The following is a 21,134-nucleotide window of genomic DNA, read 5'->3' as shown; positions in this document are numbered from 1 at the left end:
CAAAATAAAAACGGGTAAAACAGACCGGCTGTAGGTCCCCACCACAGGAGGAGGAAGCGGTGGCTGCGGGCAACAGGAGCCAGGCAGCAGCATGGGCACGGGATAAATAAAAAATAAAAAAGTAGTCCCCGAAACAATGGATGAAAATAGCAGCTAAATATGTTTAAAAGAAGTTGGGCAGTGCTCTCGGAGAGGGCTAAACACCGGAAGAGGCATGTCATATGCATGCCCTTGACAAATGGGGAGAACGAAAGATGGAGGGACAATGGTGCCAGCAAATGGGAAGCCTATGGGAGGGCTGTAAGACCACACAGCATATACAGCATGTCTCGGTTCATGACAGCGCACATATGTTGTCTAGAGCAATGGCCTAAACAGGCATTTGCAATCCAACAGGTCTTGCATTCACGCAAGTTTAAGCTATTGGCATTGTAAATGACAATGCCCTCAATTTCGGTTTTAAAAACTAAAATAAAAATAAAAGGCTTTGTTATGTGCAATGTCAATTGCTCAAAATCTCGTAAATGCGAGACCTATTGCATTGCTAATACTGGTTTTGAGAATCTGGTTACCCTATGTATTATATGTTTGGATGCAATGACAGAAGCAGCAAATTATTAGTCGGCAGCACACTATGCTAAGCACAGATTTGTAGCTCTCTTTTTAAAGGCATGCCCTAATTTCATCAGCCACGCACCTTTGAGAGACCCCACAGCTTTTTCATTTCACTTAAAGCCCTATCTAGCAAGTTTACTTCGCCAATAGTTGCGCTTGGCTCCCACCCCCGGTTCTCTTGCATTATTAAGAACAAATTGCGCCTGTATGTGAACACAACAGCAACTGCCCCAGTTCTAACAATAAATACACACTGTGTACAGAGGCAGAAGGGCGGGTTGGTTACAGCTGCCTATAAACTGTAAAGTTGAAGGAAAATGATCGCAAATTTAAACCAGGGACAAGCACTAAAACAGTAAAGACAAAACGCCAGTGTCTGCAGTGTGAATCAACCTCCGTCAGGGTTGGATGGAGATACGGAGAGGCCCTCTCAGACATCACTCGTTGCCCTCTGCATTCCTGTCCTAACGCCAGCTTTTTGTAACTTTCTCTGCTTGAAGTCACTTCACTCCTTCCCAGGGTGAGAGCACAGCCTGGGCTTCTACGGGGAGATAAAGGGACTTTCAGCAGGAGAAGTCATGCAGCCTTTCAGGCACACCTCCTTAGCCCCCACCAGAGTAGTTCGGTCTGGGAAGGGGGGGGGAGGGGGGGGGGGGTCTCCCCTCGCAGCAGCCTCCAGTTTTCTACCAGCCAGCTGATTCTGGCAGTGCGGCTGGATGTCCGTGTAACATGAGAAAGGGGCGCACCCTCGGGCAGTCTGGGCATGCAGTGCGCTGGGAGTGAGGAAGGGTTGCGGACTGCTGCGGTTGCCTGTGCCGGGGCGTGCGTATGGGACGGAAGGTGCTGAATGCGGAGAGGGTGCTGCGAGGAAGAGACGCTGATTGCGCCTGTCACCATGGTGCTGGGGGATTGCTGGTTGTAGAAATAACCCTGTGTTGAGGTGCAGTACTGAATGAGGGAGGGCCGGGCAAGAAATTTGGCGCCTAATTTAACAGTATTCTGTGGAGCTGCAATCACTTGGGGTGAGAAATTGGTGCCTTTTGGGCAGTAACCAGTGTGGTTGCTGTTGCGTGTGGGAAATTGGTGCCGATTGTGAAAGTTCATTGCACCCTCTATTGTGTAGGTGGGGGGCTGCTGAATGTGCTAGTCACCTGTGATAGTGAGACAAGTTGACTGAGTCAACCCCCTAGGGAGGGAGGGGATAAATGTGCGAGGGAGCTGAATGTTCCAGCATCCTGGGGGAGGGGGCAGCCGGTGGTAGTCACTTGTGGGAGTGAGGCGGGCTGAATGTAGCAGCCTTCGGGAGAGGTGCAGTTGTACGCTGCACTCTGCATCCCACATCGCTGCCTTCACTCCATCCACACATTATGTGCGCGCGAGCAGCTCTAGAAGAGCACACGGGAAATGGCATGGTTGCAGAGTGTCCAGATAAAAATAGCGAGGACAGAGGGACTTGTGCTGAGTGGATTGTTAGCAGAACTACGGTAAGCGGGTCTGAGGACGGCTTTTTAAATCAATAAGTCAGACCGCAGCATCGCCTGGTATGGCCCCTGGGTATCATTTGGCACTCATGTTATTCAGCACCCTGGTAAGAGCGAGCGCCCTTGCGAAAGCAGAGCGCACAACGGAGAACTCCTCTGCAGGGCGTTGCCATTGTTGTACTACAAGAAAAAAGTGATTGGCGGCTAATTAAGAGACGCTGTGTCAAGCCGCGAGCAAACGATCCATCCCGGGTGGGCGAGCCGAAAAGGAGACAGGGAGGGAACAAACAAGCCTCACTTCAATAAGAAAGCGAGCGTTTAACATAAAGTGTGACGTACGCCAATAAAAATCATGGGTGGGGCTTCCAATCCACTTCCGAAATCTCCCTGATCAAAAGAGGTCTCGCAGAGCGAGCAACACATGCACTGCAACACTAGGCGAGACCTAAAAAAAGTGCAAGTACAAAAGTAGATGGCAGGCAAGAACTCCGATCAAAGACCAGGAGGCAGAACTAAGCCATGATGGCATACCAGATATTGCATAAATGAGTGGCTCACAACGTACTGATTTGTGACCTGCTGCATGATACTCTGGTATCCCAGCCACCAGGTGTCACACTCGCTCTATAGACCTAATCTGAAATATTGCAGCCCCTGGTTAATGTACAATGCAAGAAAAAACAAGCACTGGCGTTGCCAATAGGTCTCGCAGTAGGAAAGTTGGAGCTATTACAATTGCAAATAACAATGCCTTTTATTTTTGTTTTCATTTTAAAAATATAAAGGGCTTTGTCATTTACAAAACCAATAGCTCCAACTTTCATACTGCAAGACCTATTGGCAACGCCAGTGCTTGTTGATGTAGGTAGGCTGTTAGTGAAATGAGCCACTTTGTCGGTGGCGCTTTTTATTAGGCTGAATGGTCGACGGCGTTTCGATCCTCATGAATTGGGATCATCTTCAGGACTGGGTTGGGTGGAGAACAGTACTGTACAAGGGGAGAGAGAAGGGGGAGGGGTCAGGACAAACCAAGGAGAATGACAACCGCAGGAATGGTATGGTGCTATGGACGCGCCTGGCAAGGGCCACTAGGGAGTACTGAGAGGGCTGGGCAAGTGCAAAGAGGATCTGAAGGGTGTGAGGGGAGAGCCTAGGGGGACAGTCAGGAACTCTAGTAACAAGTTGACTGGCGTGGTGGCCGATAAGGGCGTGCAAGATACAACAATGGGTGTGGTGGCAAATGGAAGTGAGCTCAGGAGAGGCTGGGAGCAAGTGGTAGCCCGTGCTGGAGCCTCTCTGTAGGGTGGAAATGAGGACGGTCGTGTCCACAAAGCTGGGGAGCAAGTGGTAGCCCGTGCTCGAGCCGCTCTGTTGGGTGGAAAAGAGGACGGTCATGTCCACGAAGGGCATGGACTGAGTCAACCAAGTAACTGGAGGGGCTAGCTGCGGGTGGCAATGAGGAAGGGTCTGGATGTGGTCAGGGTTTGGTTCCGCGGGAAGGAACTGGAAAGGGGATGGCCAGGTCCAACAGACAGGGTACAAGATCGGTGTGTGCTTGTATCCGCAGGGCGACAAAAAGCGACTAAGGTATATATGGCGAGCCCGAGGGGCTTGTGAGTGCGTGGAGGGCATTGGCTGGTGGTTTGGGAGAGGAGGGAGGTGCAGGGGTGGGGGCAACAGGAGCGGGAGAGGAAGGCGTGGAGTTGGGAAGGCTAAGGCGGAAGAGCCGGGGCAGGAGCGAGGCAGGACTAACTGAATATGTGAATACCTGTCGGGATATAGATCGACCATATATCGGTGAAAGGAGGCAGGGAGGTAGTCTGAATGAATCCGGGGGCTGCGTGGGGAAAAGTCAAGGGATGAGGGTAAATCAACTGAGAATGTGCGTTGGAAGGCGTACCCGTGGGGGAGTGTAGTATGAAACTAACCTGAGTGCCGGGTCGTTCAGGGAAGAAAGACGGCGTGTTGACTTTAGAAATAACGTCTGATCCCACCGGTGATCAGGAAAGCAGAGACTGGATCTGCATCGGGGAAAAAATAACTTTGAATATGGGATCGGGCAGCTCATGGACAGCTAGAGCGAGCAGAGGGTAGAGGACGGTGAAACACGTACCTCTGGAGAAGTAATGCAGCACGGAGAAGCCCAGACAAGTCTTGCGTAGTCAGGGAAACGCCACGAACTCCGGAAGTAACGTCGGGATGGCGGGGGGAGTGGCCAAGTCACGTGTGGAACAGGGGGAGGGGAGGAACGGGGTGGTGGACAGGGATAGGTCAGACCCGTGGACTGGGAGGGACGAGTGGGTGTGATGAATGAAGGAACAACAAACAGAATGGGAGGCAATGTTGTCCGTGATGAGTTTGTATCGCCAGGTAGCGCAGGTTGGAATATACTTGCATTCAAAGCAACAATTGTCGGAATCGACGGAGCAATCAGGGACAATGTAGTCACGAAGAAACATTTAGACGCTAGGTGAAAAAAAATCGTCGGGCACGTAAATACAAGCATTATTATGGTCCTATGCAGATACACACCGTCTGGTGAAAAAATCGGAGGGCACAGAAATGCGAGCATAGTTATGGTCATATGAAGGTGGTCATATGAAGGTACATACAGTCTGGGATAACATATTCTGCCGTGCTGAAAGTGAAACCCAGCCCTCGGCATTGCTGTGGTGGGGGAGGGGGGCGGGGGAGAGGCAAGCAGGGAACAAGTTAAACGAGGTCTGGCAGGGAACAGATGACCTGGGTGTGAAGCAGGGGGCGGGGCAGCGCTGGGGAAGCCTGTGGGAGGGTGATTGATGACTTTGATGTGGGGAGGGAGGAGAGCCTTTTGCACGTGCATGTTTAATCACGTGGTTCACGTGAACTGCATGAAAACCGCGGGGCTGAAGATTTTCGCCACTTGAATTCTCGTTCCGCTCGATGCGCTTGCGCACATCGATAGGTCGCAAGACCTAAATAGGCCAGATTTGGGAAGGTAATCAAATTGCCTTGGAGCCCAACTTCTAGCACTTCGTTGCTTCACCAATTCAAGGCACCCCAACCAGGAAGGATGGGAGCAGGGAAACAGTACAACACCCCAAAAGAGAGACTCTCTTGCAAGGTCACAAATTCCTGTGAAGAATAGTACGGGTCTTGTGAAAACATGGCCAAGAAGTTGGCTTGAATTTGCTTACGTCATAACCCTAACTAAGGGGGCTGTCGGATCTGTGTATCTGGGACCTAAACCTCTATTTGGTAACGAGTATAAGGACTGCTCACCCTCCCAAAGTCCCCCACCCAGTGTCACACTAATGCAGAAAAAACAACTAGTTCTCAGACTTCTCTTATCGCTAAAAGCCAAAACGGACAACGCCACAAATAGTGCATGATAGCAGAGGTCTTCCTACAGTGGGCTTGTCCCATGGGGGCACAAATTGATTTGAGATAGGGTGCAGGATCTGCCCAAGAAAAGCAATTAGTATGCCCCTGGACAACACAGACTAACATGCTGAAAACAGTGCTGTGTGTTTAGAGAATGAAAATAGTTTCCACTCTAACAGGTCGTCAGTAACTTCTTTTGTCATTCATATCCTGGCTTAAAGTAGATGTCAAAGTGGTGCTCAAATAACTCTTTAAGCCTCCTTACCCCTCATTTCTGATAAAGGATCATACAAGGTTTAACATTTTGAACTTTACAGAAGACCGGGCTGCCAGCCGCCATAGTTGACTCGTTAGCATTTGTAAAAGGGGTAACTAAATTGAACTACAATGTCTGAATTGTAAATCTGTTCAGAGCGGCCAAGTGGCCCCATTTCCTGTGAAACACCTACAGCCAGCCGCAGAATTTTTAACCAACCTTGCAATGCATTTTGGGACTTGTAATCACAATGAGAGGTGGGCTAAAAACAAAGTCCGTATGCAAAGTGATTTTGCCTAAAATGCCAGAACTGGCTGGAGATGTTGCACTGACATGGAGCCAGCTGGTGTATGGGTAGGATACTGCGGTAAAATACAAAGTACACTTACACATTGCTTGCTGCTTTTCCAATTCATAAATCATATTTCTTGTAGGAAAAAGTACATAGAACATTGATTTTTAATAAATGTTCTTAACATCCCCCTCTAACCTACAATCTCATGTCAAATAAGTGGTTGGCTTAATAGGTTTTACCCTTCAAAAATCAAAATCACTACAAATCTGCTGTGTATATATAATTTTTTAGCAGGTATGCTCTTAACCACCCATAAAATTATTCAGCTTGCATGCAGTATTTAATGTTTTAGTGAGTGTGAAAAAATATGTTAGTCAATCTGGGGAAGCTGTTGTCCATTCTTAAAGACCCAGGGTGAGGGGAGTATTGAAAATGTTGAAGACCATCAATCACTCTGTATAATTACCTGTACTCCTCACACTTCTGGTAGCCCATATTTGAGCTATAATCAGAAATTAATCAGCACTCTGTATGCAACACCACCCTTACCCTAAATTTTAAACTAATATAAACTGGACAACGCCTCATTAGGATCACAACACTAAAGTCATAACGTTAAAGTTGCCAGATAAACAGTATTGTTACACCACTACAATATTCACCCTAGAAATATGCAGATAAAACCACATCATAAATAACACACACAATACTGCATCATAAAACTCTGACCAAGGTTAAGATGTTCGTTTAACAAGCTTAGGGGTGGAGTGGGGTAGAATGGAGCAGGGTGGTTTGAGATAGATTGGAGAACTGGGGAGATTGGGTAGAGCGGGAGAGATTGGGTAGAGTGGGGTATGTTGCAGTGGGGTAGACTGGAGTGGATTATAGTAAGGTAGAATCGAATGGAATGGGCTGGGCTAGAGTGGGCAGAAATGGAGTAGATTGTTATGATGGGAGGTAGATTGGGATGGAATGGGTAGATTGGAGTGAGGTGGAGTGGGTTAGAGTTGAGTGAGGGAGTGTGGTAGATTGGGGTGGACTATATTGGGATGGATTCAAGTGGGGTAGATTTGAGGCAGTCGGGCAGACTGGAGTAGAGCGGGACAGATTGGAGTGGGGCAGATTGGGTCGAGTGAGGTAGGGTAGATTGGAGTGTGGTGGATTAGATTTGACTGGAGAGGCTTGTGGTAGTATGGAGTTGTTTGGGGTAGAATGTAGTGGGTAGAGGAGTGGGGTAGAGAGGTGGGTTGGATTGGAGTCGAGTTTGGAGTAGAGTGAGATTGATTGGGGAAGAGCGGGAAAGATTGTAGAGGGGTAAATTAGAGTGGAGTAAGGTAGACAGGAATGGAGTGGTGGTAAATTGGAGTAGGGTGCAGTGGGGTGAAGTGAGGTAGATTGTGATAGAGTAGGATATACTGCAGTGGATGAGATGGGGTAGATTTGGGTGGGGTGGTTTTGAGAGAGGTGTTTATAGTAGGATGGACTGGGGTGGAGTGGGTTAGACTGGGGTTGGTTGATTGGTTAGACTGAGTGGAGTGGGGTAGACGGGGTTAGAGTGGGGTAATATGGGTTAGAGTGGGGTAGAATGGGTTAAAGTGGGGTAGACTGGGGTGATCTGGAGTAGATTGGGGTGGAGTGAGTAAATAGAGTTGATGTAGATTAGTTTGGGGTAAATTGGTTCGCTTGGATCATAGTGAAGTGGGGTAGATTGGGTTAGAGTGGCAATAGATTGGGTTTGAGTGGGGATAGATTAAGGAGTGGTGGGTAGGGTAGATTGAGGTCAGGTAGAGGAGCTTAGAGGGGAGTGAGCAGCATAGATTGTAATGTCGTGAGCAGAATGGTGTGGAATGTCGCAGATTGTCTTAGTGTAGAGGCATTTCGTAGCAAGGCACAGTGTGGAAGGTGCTGGAGTGGCGCAGTGTGGGGCATGCATGATGTGGTAGCTCACTGATTACAGGCAACACATTTTGAATTGAGATGGCCATTGCATTTGCAACGAAATATGGTTTTACTGAACAAATGTGTGCCATTGGCATCACCTAGTGTATTGAATCTAATTATTTGTATTCTTCGAATTATGTTGTCAAATGTGGTTTTAAACTCTGGGGGTGAAAACAGTGGCAAAGCAAGAAGTTATTGCAGTCAGTTGTTTTCTGTTGTATACTTTTGCCTTAAGCCCCATTAGGGGTAATTCATTCAGTAAATCAAAAAATGATAGTCTGAATGCAGACTGGATGGGTAAATCGGAGTCGTTGTTTTGTTTAGTCTGGTGATGTTATTTTCAAGAGCTCCTCCTGGAACCTTCGATTAATTTCACCCTGTTTTCTATGGCTTGTTGCCTACTGGTTTCTGAACAAATCTGCATTTTGCATTGAACATTGATATAAATGATCAAACCTGAATCACAGACCATTTTCCCATGGCATGTCCTTATAAGACCTTGTAGTTTTTCACAATACTGTTACCCTCAGACGAAGGGTTTTCCCGAAATGCATTGGGTTTACGATGTAAATGCTACTGTTGATGAACTGAGTTGGCATATACTGCTGATAAAACTTTGGAGCTGTATCCTGTATGAATTTGGAATACCGGCATCACCACACCAGCAATAAAGTAATTAAAGCATTGGACAACAGTTTCATTTTGATAAAATTATTCCTACAGTTATCATTTTGTTCATATTTTGTTTACGTTTTGGAAGCCAAGTGGGATTGTAGGTTGTGCACCCTGGGTCTGGGTTTACCATTCGGTACTCAGCAGGATTGTCGCACAAATCCTGCTCACTTTGAAGTCATAGAAAGAAAAATTAACACCAAGCTCCCTGGAAGGGAGAGGTTGACATTTTACTTTTGTCTTTGAATGTGCAGCAAACATGACTAGATAAGAACAAGATTTGAAAGGCCTGTTTACAGAAAGAGAGCGTGGAAGAAAATAGTACACAATGTTTGGGCAACGGGAGGAACGACCTCAAGATGGACAGCTTTAATCAAAGAAAGCTAGCAAATGGAAAGTTAGAAAACGTGAGTTATAAACCACAAAGCAAATTGTAAGCAACAGGCGGAATGCATTCTTAGATAAACTTTCTGAGAGTCCCCAAGATGCACTTAGCAGACTTTGACCTATAAAGCACTATTTCCAAAGATTGGCGCATGTGCGGTTTTTGGTGCCAATGTTAGGTGGTGATAAAAAAGCAGTGCTTCCAATTAATGAATTTTAACATTATGTGAACATTACATCGAAACTAGTGGCGACCACCATGAAACCTGCTACCCAAACATACAGCGGTACAAAAGGGGGTTGTGATGGACGGAGCATCTGAATCAATCAAACACTCACACCCAGTCAAAATATCTGGGTTTAATCCATCATCGTTCTTTAGCCCACTATGCCACCCCAGTTCACACATGGCTATATGCAAATCAGTCTGACCCTGTGCCTCATGGGAACAGTCCAGCCCGAACTGCCAGACCACGTCTTCCCTCGACCGGAAACAAGCTTCCGAGGACCGGTTTCTGGCATGCCAGCAGTCTTCAGCCCGGTTTGCTTGAATCCAGTGGCAAAGCTTGTTTCCGGTCCAGGGAAGGCATGGCTTGGCAGTTCAGGCTGGACTGTTCCCATGAGGCACAGGGTCAGACTGATTTGCATATGGCCATGTCTGAACTGGGGTGGCAGAGTGGGCTAAAGAACGGTGGAGTAAACCCAGATCTTTTGACTGGGTGTGAGTGTTTGATTCAGATGCTCCGTCCATCACCATCCCCTTTTGTACCGCTTTTGGCCGCCATAAGTGTGGCAGGGTATGCTCAGACGTGAGTCCCTTGCTCACTTTGCCACTGGATTCAAGCAAGCCGGGCTGAAGACGGCTGGAATGCCTGAAACCGGTCCTCGGAAGCTTGTTTTCGGTCCAGGGAAGGCATGGCTTGGCAGTTAGGGCTTGACTGTTCCCATGAAGCACAGGGTCAGACTGATTTGCATATAGCCATGTCTGAACTGGGGTGGCAGAGTGGGCTAAAGAACAGTGATGGATTAAACCCAGATCTTTTGACTGGGTGTGAGTGTTTGAGTGGTACAAAAGGGGGTGGTAATGGACGGAGCATCTGAACCAATCAAACATACAAGCTAACACCGTGTATACTGAAACACTGCTTCTGTGCCACCAGTGCAAAAAAGTGCTCGAGCCTGTTGGTTTACATTCACAGTGCCAAAAGCAGTTCAACTTCTTTAGTTTAAGTCTGGAAATAGATCTGTTCAGTGTTGCACAAATCTTGGAAGTTCTTCCACAGACAGCTGAAAACCAGTGGCTTGTGACTAGTTAAGGCAGTAGCAATCTGAAGGAAAGCACAACAGTGGTCCGGTCACCTGAATCACAACACAATGTTATACAACTGCAAAAGATGAAAAGCAAATCTTCAGAAATTAACTGATTATAAAGGCAAGTACTCGAAGTTCTCATTTACAAGATTGTGTACATTTGTTAAGAGTTAGTAACAAATGGTCTCTAAATGGCCTTGGGCCACACAGATGTCATTGTTGGTGTGGGAGGAACATGAAAGATGGTAGGATAACGTGCAGGCAACACTGTGTGAACCTCTGAGGGAATCATATGAGAAGTGGAGAGAAAAGGCTAGAGCTGGTAGAAAGTTTGCTGGATTATAATATGTGTTATATTAAAAGCAGGTACTGTGCTGAGGCACATTCTTGGCTGAACCACAACTCATACAGGGATGCTCTTCAAAGTTTCAGAAAAATCTCGAACCTGCAGAACAGTGTACAACTATCGATATATAATTGCGCATAGAGAACAAAAACTGATTAATGTAAATACAAAATCATAATCAAGTTATACATCTAAAGAGGCAATGTACAGAATAAAAAGAAATAAGGGACAGTGTTGGTGAAAATCCTAGTGCATTGCTGATCCAACCCAATGTGTAGTAAGACAAAGATGCTATGTGAGTGGACTACTGGAATTTAAAATACAAATGAAAGTGCTTACAATTTTGGCCGAGATTCAAAACGGCCACATGCCTCTCACGCACAGCGACAGCCTTATGCTCAGGAGAAGAGCTGGACAAAAGGATTCTGAAGTGCCAATCTGTGTTGTGGCAAGTGGTTCACAACTGCAATAAAAGAAGTCAGCATTATATTACAGAACAAATAAAAACACCCATTTAAAATGGAAGATCAGTATATAAATATCATCTAGCACAAGGTCACTTTAAGCCTTTTTACAAAACCTCAAACAGTCAAACAAATGAAGCAAACAAGTGCTTGCACTTCTCGATTCATACTGTACAATAGATTCAGATGTAAGTGCCAAGTTAATTGAGATATCTGAACAGAAAATAACTGTTCAATCCACATTTTCTCCTCTTGTGAAATATCAGTTACCTCACTTTTCAACATAACACAAGTTTGTGCACGACAAAAAAAAAGCAACAATAGCAAAGAGTAACACACATTTATTTACCTGTTACAGAAAGCAAGCTGCAGTGAGCACAGGATTCCAAGATACTTTAACAGAGCGGGGCAGAGTGAAGTGGCGTGGGACGTGGCAGCGCAAAGCGTGGAGTGGGACGAGGCAGCGCAAAGCGTGGGGCGGGACGGGGCAGCGCAAAGCGTGGGGCGGGACGGGGCAGCGCAAAGCGTGGGGCGGGACGGGGCAGCGCAAAGCGTGGGGCAACGCAAAGGGCGGGGCGGCGCAGGGCGGGGCGGCGCAAAGCGGGGCGGCGCAGGGCAGAGCGGTGCAGGCAGAGCAGCGCAGGGCAGGGCAGGGCGCATTGGTTTAGGGTCGCCTAGACTGGAGTGATATAGAATGCAGGAGTGGAGTAGACTGCACTGGCAGGGTGCATAGTAGAGTGGGGCAGAGTGCACTGGCATAGGGCAGTGGTGCATAGAGCGGGCTAGAGTGCACTGGCAGGGTGCAGTGGTTCATGGTAGGGTGGGCTAGAGTGCACTGGCAGGGTGCAGGGCAGACTAGAGTGGCGCAGACTAGAGTGGCGCAGTGACATGGTGTGGCGTGGAGTATAGTGGTAAAGACAAAGTGAGTCCCTATTCAACTTGTATGGATCATGTGTTCGACACATAACTTTGTATTGTAATAACGGTTATGCAACAGACAATGCAGATAGTTCGATAATAAAAACACGTACAAACGATAATGACAGTATCAAAAGATTTTATTACAATTAAAACAATATGGTCACATGTAGGTAAAAAATCTTATTCTTAATACATTATTAATGGTAAACATCACAAGAAAACTAAAAAAGTCGATGCAGCGTTTCGTTAAGATGCATCTCCTTCACCGTCTTCAGGACAGAGTTTTCTACAAATGTTTTAGCATTTTATTTTGCTGGAAAACAGAAGGGGAAATATTCCTCTGTGGCGTTTTTATTGAGAATGGAAAACTTAGTATTAATAGCTACTCAATGAGGGTTTGGTTCGTTGGCGCCACAGATAACAAATCACTCTGGATAAATATTAAAAAATGAATCGTATCTACATTGATACATCCATAGAGCAAACAAATGTGCCGCGACATAAAAATACGATATCGGAGTTTTTCGCAGTTTGACAATTGGCGATGAAGTACTGTTGTGGTTGCTCTGAGAATAATGCAACAGAAAGAATAACAATCTTGTAAAAACAATTCGCCCTCCCTGCTACCAACGAACAGCTTCCGGGTCAGGATACCCCGTCCCTTTTCACAGTACTAGGGTTCCTCTCTCTTTTCCTCGATAGTGGAGTATAGTGGCACACAGAGCAGTGGCACAGTAGATTGGCATAGAGTGCATTGGTTTCAACTAAAGTGGGGAAGCGTGCCATCGTGTACAGTGCTTCAGAAAAGGGGGTGGTGATGAACAGAGTGTCTGAATTAAGCAGACCACTCTTACCCAGTCCAAAGATCAGGGCTTGATCCATCACCGTTTTTTAGCTAACTGCACCATCCCAGCTCAGAACCTGGCTACATGCAAATTGGTCTGTCCCTGGCCCAGTGCATCATGGGAACAGGGCAGACCAGACTACCAAGCCAATTCTTATACTGGGAAGGAAACAAGCTTCCGGGGACCGGTTTCTGGCATTTCAGCCGTCTTCGGCCCGGCTTGCTTGAATCCTGATGGTGCAATGAGCAAGGGGACTCACATCTGAGTATACCCTCCCACGCTTATGGTGGACAAAATGATTCAGAAAAGGGGGTGGTGATGAACACACATGAGTCCCTTGCTCACTGCACCATCAGGATTCAAGCAAGCCAGGCCGACGACGGCTGAAATGCCAGAAACCGGTCCCCGGAAGCTTGTCTCTTTTCCGGTGAAGAATTGGCTTGGTAGTTTGGTCTGCCCTGTTCCCATGATGCACTGGGCCAGGGACAGACTGATTTGCATATAGCCAGGTTCTGAGCTGGGATGGTGCAGTGAGCTAAATAACGGTGATGGATCAAGCCCTGATCTTTGGACTGGGTAAGAGTGGTCTGCTTAATTCAGACACTCTGTTCATCACCACCCCCTTTTCTGAATCATCGTGTAGAGGGCAGCGGTTTAAAACAGAGTAACTTAAAATGGAGTGGCGTAGATTGCAGTGGCACAGAGTAGATTGCTTCAGAGTAGAGTGAAGAGATGTAGAGTGCAGTGGTGTAGTGTGGGTTTGAATGGGTTGGCGTAAAGCGATGCAGAGTATCTGGTCAAAGTACAGTGGTGTAGAGTAGAACAGGGTTGGCGTAAAGTACATTGGTTTTGGGTAGACTGGTGTAAAGTGGCATAGAGTTGCGGACAGAGCTGGGTCGCGCAGAGTAGATTGTTTCAGAGTAGGGTGCAGTTGTGCAGAGTAGATTAGAGTGGCGTAGAGGTGATTGGCAGAGTGCTCTGGTGTACAGTTGAGTGGCACAGAGCAGTATGCATGGTATAGAGTGCAACGGCATAAGTTGCAGTGTTGCAGAGTAGGGTGGCGTGAAATGGTGTAGGGTGCATTTGCAAAGAACAGAGTGGTGTAGAGTAGAGATGCGAAGAATAGAGTGGTGCAGACAAAAGTGCAATGACGCAGAGTTGAGGGGCACTGTGTGGAGTGGTGTAGAGTGCAATAGTGCAAAGGGGGGGGGGGGGGGGGGGTTACAGAGTATGCATAGCAGAGTACTGCCATTACAGACAACACATCTTCAACTGAAATGACCATTACATTTGCACTCGTACAGTTTTACTGATAAAACCACGATAATGTGTGGAAATGTCATCACCCAATGTATGGAGTTGATTGGCAGTACAGCTCAGTTTTAGACATTTACATTTTGTTGTGTGCTAGGGAGAAAAACAGCATTACAGCCTTCCTCAAGAACACCCCCAACAGGCAGCATGATTGTCACATACATCCTCTTACTTTGAAGCCAGAGAAAGAAAAATAGACACCAAGCTCCCTGCAAGAGAGAGGCGGACATAGGTCCTATGGTTTTGAAAGCACAGCACATGTAACGAAATAAGATCAAGATTTAAAGGTGGATTTACAGAAAGCGAGTCTGTGGAAGAATACAGTAGACAAGGTTTGGGCAACGGGAGGGATGAACTGTAGCTGGACACCCTAGAACAAATAAAGTCATAAAATAGAAAAACAGAATATGTGAGCTGAAACCACAAAGCCAATGGTAAGCAACGGCCGGAATCCATTCCTAGGTCACCTTTCTGAAAGTCCCATAGATTTCTTCAGCAAACCAGACAGCTGCACTGTCTGTGCGCCCTAAAAATTAATAAAGGGAGTTTAAAAGCACCTGTTCAGAAAGCAGCGGCTCAGCAGCAAATTGCAGCTAGCAGGCTTCATGGAAACAAACCAAAAAAGGCCTTAAAGTTAAAGGAATATTTTTTTTTCCTAAATGCGGGGGGGGGGGGGGGGGGGGGGCGGGGGATCCTGGGGAGCCATGGTAGAAAAACCAATGCAGAGCAGCAGAAAGGGCAGGGCAAGCAATGGGCTAACTTGGGGATATAAGAATGGGCATATGAGGGAGAAGCAGCACAGGGAAGAGAACAAGAAAATCCATGTACTCCCATAGAGTGCTAAAGAACGTGAAAAAATAGTTTTTTGACTGAGCCGTGAAAGGACAAGTCATCTACGCTTGAGATGTTTGACGAACACAACAAGCATTGGAAATGCAATAGGTCTCGCATTAGGAAAGTTTGAGCTATTGGTCTTATAAATTACATTTTTTTTTATTTATGTGTTTGTTAAAATAGCTAAATTAATAGCTCTGGCATTTACAATGCCAATAGTTATAACTTTTGCAAATGTGACACCTATAGCATTTGTAAGGCAACATGTTTTTTATTTACGTGACTTAGATGTAAAGTCAAAAGTCAAAGATGCTTTATTCGGTTTGTAAAGAAAATACAACCATATAGCAACAGACATAAAAAATTACACAATACTAAAGCAAGTTACCATAAAACACAATGTAGAAAAATAGGGCTTAAAACGAAAAACCCTATACAGATAATTCTGTATCTTAATATGCATTTAGCAGCATCTATAGAACATAATCATTAGGCCATTCGAAAAATGCATTTAACTGTAATATTAACAATTATACGACCTTAGTTATGTGCAAATATGCAGTTAAAGTGCTAAGAATCGTCTCTATATTAGTATATGTGCAAATTAGCAATTCAAGAGGAAAATTCAACAGCATCTTTCCTAAAGTGCAATATGCAATTAGCAGCACCTAGACTAGCTATTCACAGAGAATGATGATAAGTGGAACAAAGTGCAAATGCTATGCCATTCCAACAGTGAATATTCTACAGTAGCAGCAATTAGTCCGACAAACATATGTGTGCAAATTAGCATAATAAAATACATGATGTTAACAACATCTTGTTTTTAAAGTGCATAGTACGTTTAGCAGCTGGAGAGAAATTCATACAATAATTGATTTTCTTGCAGAAAGACATTTTAAAATATAAGTGGCCACATAAAAACATACATCTGGGGACTCTAGATCAAACACTAGTTTCATTGCAGTTTGTAAATTATGCGTATTATACTTTAACCCCTTAAGTGCTGCCTCGGTGCATTGGCCGATGGCAGCACTACCTCCCCAGTGCTGCGCACGACCATTGGACGTCCATTCAGCACTAGTTCCAATGGACAGCGCAGCACTGGGGAGGAATGTTTAATAGCATCTATGAGGTTAAAAAGATGGGTTTCAAATAATATTTCCTAAAAGAGGTATAAAAAGTACAAGATAATATAAAGTGACATGTGCTCGGTTTTGATTTACCATCACATGGGCACAAACAAGTTCCAGGTTTTTTAGGCACAGGAAAGGCCACAAGGTGATGCACAATTCCTAGACAGAGACGGGTTAACACAAATCGATGGGAGGGAATACTAACTGTTACAAGGTAAGATTGGAAACCTGCATTGATGTTATATTGTTGATAGAAATTGAATGTGCTCTGTTTATTATATTTTTCCAATCTAGTCTCTGCTGTATAGTTCAAAAACGAGACCTTCAATTCCCGCTTTGATAGTATGGGATCCATTATTAAATCATTAAAAATATCCAAACCATACAATGTTTTATACCAATGATGTATATGATTCAGCCAAGGGATATTTGATCGGCGGTCTAGTTTAATACAATCATTTATTACGTCCTGCGTAAACTTTGTCTCCTCCTTTGCCCAAATTGAACGCCATAAGGACAGAGGACGGAGGGCAATTAGGTCATTAACATAATACAAATCTAATTCCTTATGTATTAACTCCGTTGAAGCTGTAGCTGGGGCACTGATTAATCTTTTTAAAAACACATTCTCCTTCCGCTGAACAGATTTGGCACTCTGTGCATCATACCCCCAAACTCCGGCCCCATATATAGCTGAAGAAATGCATCTGGTGCTAAAAAGGGTTAGCATTTCATAAATTCTGCGATCCCCTAATTTAGCAGCAAATCTAAAAATACAATTTGTATTCCTGGCCATTTTAAAAAGAACACTTTTTTGTTCATTTATCCATTTCCCATCTCCTGAAAAGGTAATGCCTAAATAACAGAAACTGTTAACAGATTCTAATCTCCCCCCTTCTAAAAAAAAAAAGGGTTTATATTTTCTTGGTTTCTTACCACACACCATGGTAACCGTCTTCCCTTTATTAATTTCTAATTTCCTGTTTTCAATAAATACGTGGAATTGATTAATTAAATGTTGCAGTCCATTGTGGGTCCTAGAAAGGAGGACCGCGTCGTCCGCATATAAAAGGACTGGGATAGGGTTACCGTTTATAGTTGGTGCATCTGCGTTAATCTTTCTTAAAGTTGTATCAACATGATTAATAAAAAGAGAGAATAGTAGGGGGGCGAGTACGCATCCTTGACGGATGCCTCTCTTAACTTCAAAAAAAGGTGTGCACTCACCATCTGTTCCAAACCTTACTTTGCTTGATAAGTTATTATACAAACGGGCAAGCAGATGGATAATTTCGGTGGGGGCACCCATTGCCAGTAATGTGGGCCAGAGTAGTGCATGTTCCACCAGATCAAACGCGGAACTCAAGTCGGCAAAACACAGGTAAAGATTACCAGGTTTAGCTTTAGTATACTTGCCGATTAGGAGTTCCAGGTTCACGCACTGCTCCATTGTACCTATTCCCCTACGGAACCCCATACTGCACCGGGGACAAGATGTTTTTCTCCTCGGCCCAGGCTTCCAGTCTCACTAATAGGGCTCGACTAAGGATTTTAACTGTCGAGTCCAAAAGCGAGATTGGACGGTAATTCCGTGCCTCTAACCTAGATCCTTTTTTAGGTCTCGCCTTTACCATTCCGCAGGAATGGGAAAAGGGGAGAATTCAAGTCGGCTATTTTCTCTTCAAACCAAAGGGCTTTCAGCCGCGGTTTTCTTGCAGTTCACGTGAATCACGTGAGCAAACATGCACGAGCATTCACTCCTCTCCTAGCAGCACTCCTCCCACACCAGCAACTCCCCCCTCCCACACCAGCACCTCCCCTCTCTCTCCCCGCAAACACAGCCTTGCCCTTTCCCACACCAGCACCTCCCCCACTAGCACCTCCCCTCTCTCTCCACGCAATCACAGCCTTTCCCTAGCAGCACTCCTCCCACACCAGCACCTCCCCCCTCCCACACCAGCACCTCCCCTCTCTGTCCACGCAATCACAGCCTTGCCCTAGCAGCACTCCTCCCCCTCCCACACCAGCACCTCCCCTCTCTCCACGCAATCACAGCCTTGCCGTCTGGTATCTGCCTCATCATCCTTGTCCTCTAGTTCCAACTCTCCATTGAGGTGCGGAGGTTCTTCAAGCAGCGATTGATGCTGTTTCACTGCCGCCATGTTCAAGAGAGAGAGCCTAGGTCTGACCGGAACACTGTGGATCCTAAAACAACTCTGATTCAGGGGACCCGGGTTTCCGCTCTAACATCACTCTATGATTCAGCCATCACCAGTCAAAGGGGATGCCGGGACAGCTGCACACAACATTACGGAGCGCTCATCTGTAAACATACAAAACGGACTTCACCACTTTTTTTCCACCGAGGGCTCCTTATAAAAACACGGTAAAAATAACCAATTAAAAACAAATGACATCATATTTGTAACTGCAGCTCGTGAGAACCCATTTCAAAATGAGCTTTAAGTTTTCACGAGCAGCTGAGCTATACTATTTTCGATATGACAATCACATTGGAATATAGAGATCGTAATAACCATGCACGTATTCTGACGCTTTTAGCTAGTTAGGAATAAATTTTCACAAACACTTGGAAAGCTCAGAGTATTCGGTTCTCGCATTCACGCCCCCCACCAGGCTCTTCCTCTCCCTCCTTCCCTCTCGTCCTCCCTCCCCTCACTCTCTCTCTCCCTCTCTCTCTGTCTACCTCTCTCCCTTTCCCTCACTTCCCTCTCTCCTCTCTCTTTTCTCACCCTCTCCCTCTCTCTCTCCTCTCTCCTCTCTTTACCTTCCCCCTGCTCTCCTTTTTCCCCCTCTCCCCATCTCCCCCTCTGCCTGCTCTCCTCTCTCTCTCTCTCTCTTCCTCCCCCCTCTCCCCCCTCCGTCCTTCGCTCTCGTCCTCCCCCTCTCTTCTTACCCTCCCTCTCTCCCTCTCCCTTACCCTCTCTCCCTTTACCTCACTTCCCTCTCCCTCTCTCCCTCTCCCTCTCCTCTCCCCATCTCCGTCTCTCTCTCCTCCATCCCCCTCGATCTCTCCTCTCTCTCCTCTCTCCCCCCTCCGTCCTTCGCTCTCGTCCTCCCCCTCTCTTCTTACCCTCCCTCTCTCCCTCTCCCTTACCCTCTCTTCCTTTACCTCACTTCCCTCTCCCTCTCTCCCTCTCCTCCCTCTCCTCTCTCCCCATCTCCGTCTCTCTCTCCTCCATCCCCCTCGATCTCTCCTCTCTCCTCTCTCCCCCTCTCTCTCCCCCCTCCCCTCTCTCTCCTCTCTCCCTCTCTTTACCCTCTCCTTTTTCTCCCTCTCCCCATCTCCCCCTCTGCCTGCTCTCCTCTCGTTCTCCCTCCCCTCTCTCTCCCCTCCGTCCTTCGCTCTCGCCCTCCCTCTCTCTTCTTACCCTCCCTCTCTCCCTCTACCCTCTCTCCCTCTACCCTCTCTCCCTTTCCCTCTCTCCCTTTCCATCACTTCCCTCTCCCTCCCTCCCTTTCCCTCTTCCCTCTCCTCTCTCCCTATCTCTGTCTCTCTCTCCTCCATCCCCCTCTCTCTCTCCTCTCTCCCCCTCTCTCCTCTCTCCCCCTCTCTCTCCACTCCGTCCTTTGCTCTCGTCCTCCCTCTCTCCCTCTACCCTCTCCCATGCCCTCTCTTCCTTTCACTCACTTCCCTCTCCCCCTTTAACTCTCCTCCCTCTCTCCCCGTCTGTGTCTCTCTCCTCCATCCCCCTCTCCTCTCTCTCCTCTCTCTCCTCTCTTCCCCTCTCTCTCTCTCCCCCTCTCTCTCCTCTCTCCCTCTCTTTACCCTCTCCCCATCTCCCCCTCTACCTGCTCTCCCCTCTCTCTCCCTCCCCTCTCTCCCCTCCGTCCTTCGCTCTCGTCCTCCCCCTCTCTTCTTACCCTCCCTCTACCCTCTCTCCCTTTCCCTCTCTCCATTTCCCTCACTTCCCTCTCTCCCTTTCCCTCTCTTCCCTCTCCTCTCCCGTCTCCGTCTCTCTCTCCTCTCTCCGTCTCTCTCTCCTCTCTCCCCCTCTCTCTCTCCTCTCTCCCCCTCTCTCTCTCTCTCTCCTCTCTCTCTCCCCCTCTCTCTCTCCTCTCCCCCTCTCTCTCTCCTCTCTCCCTCTCTTTACCCTCTCCCCATCTCCCCTCTCACCACTCAACACTCTACCCTCTCACCACTCACCACTACACTCCCTCTCCAATCCCTCTCTCTCTCCTCACTCGCCTCTCTCCCCTGTCCTCACTCACCCCTCTCCTCACTCTCTCCAGGCCTGACTCTCTCCTCCCCTCTCACCACTCTCCCCTCTCACCACCACTCTCCCCTCTCAACACTACTCTCCTCATCACTCTCCCCTCTCCTAATTGCATTTTTTCACGGCCGCCTGGCCGTGACACCACATCAAAGGGCTTCTCCTCCCCTAATTATTTTTTTACGGCCGGCCGGCCGGCCGTACTTTAAGTTTCACGCCCGCCATACAACATACAACCACACATACAACCACATGCACAACCAAATCAGTGCACGCTTTCACCAGTCACACACACACCACAAGCCGTCGGTGCACGCTTTCACCAGGCACACACCACCAGCGTCAGTGCACGCTTTCACCAGGCACACACACCACCAGCCGTCAGTGCACGTTTCCACCAGGCACACACACCACCAGCGGGCAGTGCACACTTCCACCACTCAGCAGCACCACTCAGCACCACTACAGCATCACTCAGGGGCACCACAACATCACTATGTGCTACAACAGCATCACTGAACGCCACAGCATCACTTGTCCCCAAAACAACATCACTCAGCGCCACCACAGCATCAATCTGAACAACCATTCAACAACAACTGGTTCAAATATTTTCTGTCAATGTTTCAAGCTTTATTACAAATGTCATAAAAAGATGTTAAATGTTTTCACTTCTGTTCTTGTTAAAACATTGTGATTTGTCAAATCAATACATGTAAAA

The 21,134-nt window shown here is 46.9% G+C and overlaps 1 protein-coding gene across 15 annotated transcripts in view; it reads right to left on the bottom strand.

Moving 5' to 3' along the window:
* The window catches only part of TRIP12 (thyroid hormone receptor interactor 12), a 1,206,981-nt gene that overhangs the window by 1,111,886 nt on the left and 73,961 nt on the right, over positions 1–21,134 (bottom strand). For all 15 annotated transcript variants that reach the window (XM_086944059.1, XM_086944047.1, XM_086944048.1 and 12 more), the window contains exon 2: positions 11,004–11,127. The gene's annotated coding sequence lies outside the window, so the exon portion shown is untranslated. The remainder of the gene's footprint in view (positions 1–11,003; positions 11,128–21,134) is intronic.

This window comes from Lissotriton vulgaris, chromosome 11 (genome assembly GCF_964263255.1).
Source record: "Lissotriton vulgaris chromosome 11, aLisVul1.2, whole genome shotgun sequence".
NCBI lineage: Eukaryota > Metazoa > Chordata > Amphibia > Caudata > Salamandridae > Lissotriton > Lissotriton vulgaris.
This window is presented reverse-complemented; position numbering and strand designations above follow the sequence as displayed.